This window comes from Microcebus murinus, chromosome 1 (assembly GCF_040939455.1).
Source record: "Microcebus murinus isolate Inina chromosome 1, M.murinus_Inina_mat1.0, whole genome shotgun sequence".
NCBI lineage: Eukaryota > Metazoa > Chordata > Mammalia > Primates > Cheirogaleidae > Microcebus > Microcebus murinus.
Window position 1 is genome coordinate 107,962,168 of NC_134104.1, and position 7,391 is coordinate 107,969,558.

Consider the following 7,391-nt stretch of genomic DNA (forward strand, 5'->3'; position numbering starts at 1 on the left):
TTTGCGCATATTCCGTTCTCTTGCCTTGTAAGGGTTTCCTCCCCACCCCTAAGCCTCCTCTCCTTTTCTAGCACATATTCAGTTCTCTGGAATGAGGCCACCCATAAGCATGCAACACATTTTCAAAGGGCTTTAGAAATGCCTGTGATTAGTGAATTTAATTTTGTTAAAGGGGAAGTGTATCAACACTGCACATATGTAATCTGTTAATTTTACAGTATGGGTGTCTTGCCTACAAAAGTGTAATAATTTTAAAAGTCTGAAATCTCAATAAAAAGCAAACATAAACTAAAAAGCAAAGACTGAAAAGCAGTTTGAATATAACAAAAGTATTTACCCAAGTATTTACCTTATTCTTTCAGGAATAAGGAGCCCTTGTGGTAAAATTAAACTCTTATTATATTAAAGAAAATAAAATATATTCATTTATAGAATATCTATTTTGGGGAGGTAGAAAATAAAAATATATATGACATATTTATTACCTAAACACTTGAAAAACAAAGTCAAATATCCTAAGAGTGAACCGAATTGTGAGACAAGGTTGTTCCAGTGAGGAAGTGAACACTCTGAAAGAAATAATCAGGAAATCTTAAAGAAGAGACTTGGCTGGAACTAGAAGAACTTGTAGAGTTACAGTAAGTTGACATTAGAAGCAGGACAGACACCGTGGCTCACACCTGTAATCCTAGCACTCTGGGAGGCCAAGGCGGGTGGATCGTTTGAGCTCAGGAGTTCGAGACCAGCCTGAGCAAGAGCGAGACCCTGCCTCTACTAAAAATAGAAAGAAATTAATTGGCCAACTAAAAATATATAGAAAAAATTAGCTGGGCATGGTGGCGCATGCCAGTAGTCCTAGCTACTAGGAAGGCTGAGGCAGAAGGATCGCTTGAGCCCAGGAGTTTGAGGTTGCTGTGAGATAGGCTGACGCCACAGCACTCTAGCCTGGGCAACAGAGTAACACTCTGTCTCAAAAAAAATAAAAGAAAGAAGAAATTAAGGAAAGGATAGCCCATTCAGGGAACTTGTATGAGACAAAAGGACAAGACAAAGGGATGAGGCCATGAATCTTCCTCTAAGGTACACACTTATTAAGTAATATTAGAGTCTTCTATAAAAATCTGGAGGGATGTTCAGTTATTTGTTCTGCTCTTACATCAGAGAATAGGATGTAGTGGGAAAGTGTGTCTCATCCCAAAATTAGAAAAGGGAAAATTTTAACACATTGTTATGCTGTGAGCTGGCCGTTCTTCTGGGCCCATAAATTTCCCTTTGGTGCAGACAGAAGTAGACTTAGCATTATAAACAACTCAGCAGTACCCAGGTGTGCTTATCTAAAACTCATTCTCCACGGACAGGAAGTCTGTTCCGGGGTCATCTGATCTTCTCTGTGGCCTCAGGTCAATCTACCCCTCTTCTCTGCTCTGAGTTTATAGTCACAAAAACGACAAGGTCTTTTTATTCAGAGAGTGGGTGAATAATGTGTGGGAACTTCTCTTAAGTGCTGTTTGTGGTTCTAATCAGTGTCTAGGGATGACTTCTTTATAGCCAAGACTGCCTTCAGATAAATAAATTCATTCTAGTTCTTCTGTGACGAGTACTTTGGGATGTGGTCCCGAGGAGCTCACTTCATTCATTCATGCAGACACTGAACGAGTGCCTCTTGTGGTAGCCGGCCTCCAAGATGGCCCCCAGTAATCCCTGCTTCCTGGTGTGCGTGCTCTGTGTAGTGCCCTTCCACATTTGTCTGTGCTGTTCCATGGGACCAATAGAATATGACAAATGTGGAGGTATGTCACTGCTGAGATAGATTAAGAGAAATTGTAGCTTCTGCCTTGCTTTCTCTTGGGTCACTTACTCTGGAGGAAGCCAGCTGTCATGTGTGATTACACTCAGTGACCTACAGAGAGGCCCACGTCGTGAGGAACTGAGGCTCTCTGACAACAGCCAAAGAGAAACGGAGGCTTTTTGTCAACAGTTATGTGAGTAAACCATCTCAAAAGCAGATTCAACAGCCTCAGTCAGGTCTTTGGGTGACTGCAGCCCTGGCTACCACCTTGAATTAAAACTTATGAGAGACTCTGAGAACCTACTCACCTAAGCTGCTCCAAGATTGCTGACTCTCAGAAACTGTATGATATAATAAATGTTGGCTTCTTTAAGCTGCTAATATTTGGTATTACATAGCAATAAATAAACAATATAGCCACCATTTGTCTTTTCATATGCCAGGTGCTGAAGATACCTTAAACTTTGCCCTCTAGAAGCTAACAGTACTCAGGAAAAAAATGATCAAACCAAACCAAAGATAAGACTCAAAGATATAAGCACTTACCCCAGAGCACAACAGATACTGCAAGGGAAATCCCTACCAAGTGCTATGGGAAGCAGGAGATATAACAATGAACTCTATTTGGAAAGAAAAGGAGTCCAAAATATCCGTACAGATAGACATTTGTAGATTAGTCTTCAAGAAAAATCAGGATTTTTTTCCACGCAAAGGAGAGAAAATAAAATATGCAAAGACCCAAAAGTAGGAGATCCATGTGATGTCTTAAGAATGTGTTCAATCCCATATAGCTATGGCTAAGGACTCATGTGAGGATTCTCTGCTAGGATTTGGATTTATTCTAAGATATGAGAAGCCACTGACAGGTTTTAAGCAGGGGGTTGACTGAATCTGATTTATGTTTTAGACACACACATGGTGTGGCTTCACTAGAAGGGCCAGGTAGGATTAGAGGCAGTAACAGATGGAGGCCGTATAGAAAAGGACTGTAGCTCTTCCCAGTAGCTATTCATGTTAGAGACTGTGAGCTTCTGATATGATCATATCACCCAATCTTTATTGATCTTTTAATTAAGAGAGAGTTGTGTATGTATGTATGCTTTTTTCTAATTTGTTACTTTTTTTAGAGAGGGTCTCTCTCTGCCACACAGGCTGGAATGCTGTGGCACAATCATAGCTCACTGCAACCTCAAATCCTGGCTTCAAGTGATCCTCCCTCCTCTACCTCCCAAAGTTCTGGGATTACAGGCCTGAACCACCATGACTGGTCAAGATATATATATTTTTTATAATAGTTTTATTATTAATTTTTCATTTTGAAATAATGTTAGATTTATCAAAAAGTTGCAAAAATACCAGCCTGAGCAAGAGCAAGACCCTGTCTCTATAAAAAATAGAAAAATTAGCTGGGTATGGTGGTGCATACCTGTAGGCTCAGGTACTCAAGAGGCTGAGGTAGGAGGATCGCTTGAGCACAGGAGTTTGAGTTTGCAGTGAGCTATGATGATGCCAGTGCACTCTAGCCTGGGTGACAGCAAGATTCTGTCTCAAAAAAAAAAAAAATTTTGCAAAAATAGTACAAGGAATTCCTATACACTCTTTACCCAGCTTCCTCAAATGATAACATTTTATACAACCACAGTACAATTTTTAAAATACAGATATTTGCATTGATATAACACTTTTATTTTATTTATTATTTATTTTTTGAGACAGAGTCTCGCTTTGTTGCCCAGACTAGAGTGAGTGCCATGGCGTCAGCCTAGCTCACAGCAACCTCAAACTCCTGGGCTCAAGCGATCCTACTGCTTCAGCCTCCCGAATAGCTGGGACTACAGGCATGTGCCACCATGCCCGGCTAATTTTTTCTATATATATTAGTTGGCCAATTAATTTCTTTCTATTTATAGTAGAGATGGGGTCTTGCTCTTGCTCAGGCTGGTTTTGAACTCCTGACCTGGAGCAATCTGCCCACCTCAGCGTCCCAGAGAGCTAGGATTACAGGCGTGAGCCACCGCACCCGGCCTTATTTTTTTTATTTTTTATTTTTTTGTTAATCCTAACTCTTGAAATGCAGGGATACAACACTTTTAACTAATCTACTGACCATATTCAAATTTTACCAGTTGTTCAATTAGTGTACTTTTTCTGGTCTAGGATAACATGTTGTCATGTCTCCTTAGTTTCCTTTAATCTGGGACATTTTCTCAACCTTTCTTTGTTTTTCATGACATGGTATCAGGTCATCTCATATACTGCTGTCAGAACACAAATTGGTACAATCATTTCAGAAAGTAGTTTGACATTAGCTAGTAAAGGTGAAGATACACAGACTGCCAGATAGGTTATCAGAATTCCTACCCTTAGACATACACGCCACAGAAATAGATTTACACATACATCACAAGACATGCACATGAATGTTCATAGCAATATTACTCATGATAGCCTGAAACCAGACACAATCCAAGTATCCATCAGCAGTATAATGTATAAACAAATTGTGGAACATTCGTTCACTAGAATACTATACATAAATTAAAATCAACAGATTACAGCTATAGGCAATGCTGTGGATGAAGCTTAAGAACAATATTGAGTGGAAGAGGTCCAGCAGAAAGAGATATATATTGTATGTTTGTTTCTATTTATGTTTCTATTTATGTAAAGTTCAAAAGAAGACCAAGTTAAACTTTTTTTTAGGGTTGATTACTTAGATGGTAAATCCATAAAGAAAAGCAAGAAGAATGAATACCATAAAAGTCAGAATAATGGTTTCTTTAGGTAGGAACATATAGGTCGTGATTGTAAAAGAGCTATGGGTGGGAGCCCTCAGAGGTGTTTACAATATATAATTTCATTTTTTTCCTTTAAAAATCATTTCTATTGAGGTTTAACTTACATATAATAAAATTAATATAACATATATATGCATATAAAATATAATGTAATCTATTAGTTACAGACAGATGTTGACTTTATAATCGTTCATTTAATTGCATATTTGTATTTTCTGCACTATGTGTGTTATATTTTATAGTTTAAAAGGTTAAAAATAGAGTGTGAGTACAGCATAGGATCTTGGGAGTAGAACAGATCAAAAGGTGAACATGAGCTAGCAATTAGGGCTCTGTTAAAATACAACTAACACATGTTGGGAAATAAGAATGCGGGTAGCACGCAGTAGACTATAAACTATCCTCACTTATATGTGGAAACATCAGTGGAAGGGGTCAGTGGTCAAACCCTGAATGCCAAGGCAGTTCCTAGTCCTGGGCAGTCCTTGACAGCACAAAGCAGATGGCGCATGAGAGGGTAGGATTGATGCTATCAAAATTATGAAGATGAACCCTTAAGCACCTTATTACATTTGTGCTTGTCCTGTGTGTGTGCTTTGCTTCTGCATACCTTTGGATACTCAGCAGCCTGTGTGCTTATCCCTCTTCCCTTTCTGTCATATACGCATATCCAAAGTCAAGGCAAGTCTAAAGTTCAGCTTTGTTGACTCCTGGTCGGGTCAGTGGTGTTTCTATCATATCACATTGGCTGAAGGTATTTGTACCTTAACCTTGATCTCTGATTATGAATGAAAGGTTTTACGTGCTGTTAAAGAAATTTCTGTCACCAGTCACTGGTTATATGAGGTGTATTGTGGGTGAAGTGAGCCTTCCTGTCCCTGAAGTAGCACCTTCTAAGCTCTGATATGGTGTGCCCTGGGGAGGAGGTGTGAAAAATCATCCCAGGTGATTCACATATGACAACCTGTATCCTGTATGACAACCTGCCTTCTCTCCACACCCATCCTTCAGTGAGAACCACCTTTTACAGGAAGGCCACTCACTGAGCAGATATGAATATCTAGTCATTTATTTATCCATATGTGAAACAACTATTTCTTGAGCTCTGTGTGTCTGCCCATGAGCTACCACAGGTGATTCTAGGTTGAACAAAAACAGGCACAGACCTTGCCTTCATGGAATGGTTTACTATGGGACACCCATTAATCAAGTCAAGCAGATAAATGTAAAATTACTAGTCAGGTAAGTACTGTAAATCTGGATTTATTCATCATAAAGAGCAGTGAAGTGAGGGGTAGCTTAATAACTATGATTTTCAAGTATAAGGGGAACAATTTACACTGAAAAAAAGGCATAAAAAGGAGGTTTGCTATAGCATAAATAATTTAAGGTAATAGCTGTCATAGTCAGAGGGCCTGCTTTGTGCCAGGCATGATGTTAGATGATATAAATATCACTTAAAATAGTGATTATATATCAATATTTATTAAACATATGTATTGATAAAGCCTCACAGAACCCTATAGAGATAAGAAATTGATACAAAGAGCAATTAAATAACCTGTCCAAGGTCACACAGCTTACATACATATAATAGCTTTATTGATATGTAATTCATAGACTTTAAAATCACTCTTCTAATGTATAACATTCTGCAGGCTTTAGTATATTCACATTGCTGTGAATTACCACTATCTAATTTTAGAACATTTTCATCATTCCCAAAAGAAACCCTGTACATATTAACTTTCAGCCCTCATTCTTCCTCCCACCTGCCAACCTACGCTAATCACAAATCTACCTTCTTTCTGTATTTATTTACCTATTCTGGACATATCGATAATGTTTTAAACACTCGTTGAAGTAGTAGCATATATCAGTACTTTATTTCTTTTTATTGCCAAGTAATATTTTATTGTATGGATATACCACATTTTGTTTATCCACTTATTAGTTAGTTGATAGACATTTAGGTTGTTTCCATCTTCTGGCTATTATGAATGATGCTCTTATGAACATTTGTATACAAGTTTTTGTGGAAATATGTTTTCACTTCTCTTGGGTATATACTTAGGAATGAAATTGCTGGGTCATACAGTAACTCAGTTTCGACCTTTTAAGGAACTGCCAGACTTTTTCCCACAGTGGCTACACTACCTTACATTGCTATGAGCAGGGTATGAGGGTTCCTACTTCTTCACGTCCTTTCTAATACTTGTTATTATCTGTCATTTTGATGATAGCCATCCGAGGAAGCATAGAGTGGTGTCTCATTGTGGTTTTGATTTGCATTTCCCTAATGGCTAATGATGTTGAAAATCTTTTCACATGCTTATTAGCTATTTGTATATCTTCTTTGGAGAACTGTGTCTTCATGTCTTTTGTCCATTTTAAAATTGTTTTTTTTTTTTTTATTATTGACTTGGAAGAGTTTTTTCTACATATTCTAGATACATGTTCTTTATCAGCTAAATGATTTGCAAAACATCTCTACCATTCTTTGTTGTCTTTTCAATGTCCTTCCTTTTTATGGCCAAATAATTCATTGTATGGATATACCACATTTTGTTCATTCATTCATCAATGGATGGACATTTGGGTTATCTCCACTTTTTGGCTCTTATAAATAATGTGGTTATGAACATTTATGCACAAGTTTTTGTGTAGACATATGTTTTCAATTCTCTTGGGTATATTTCTAGGAGAAGAAATGCTAGATCATATGCTAACTCTATGCTTAACATTTTGAGGAACTGTCAAACTGTTTTCCAAAGTGACTGCATCATTTTACAACCTATCAATCA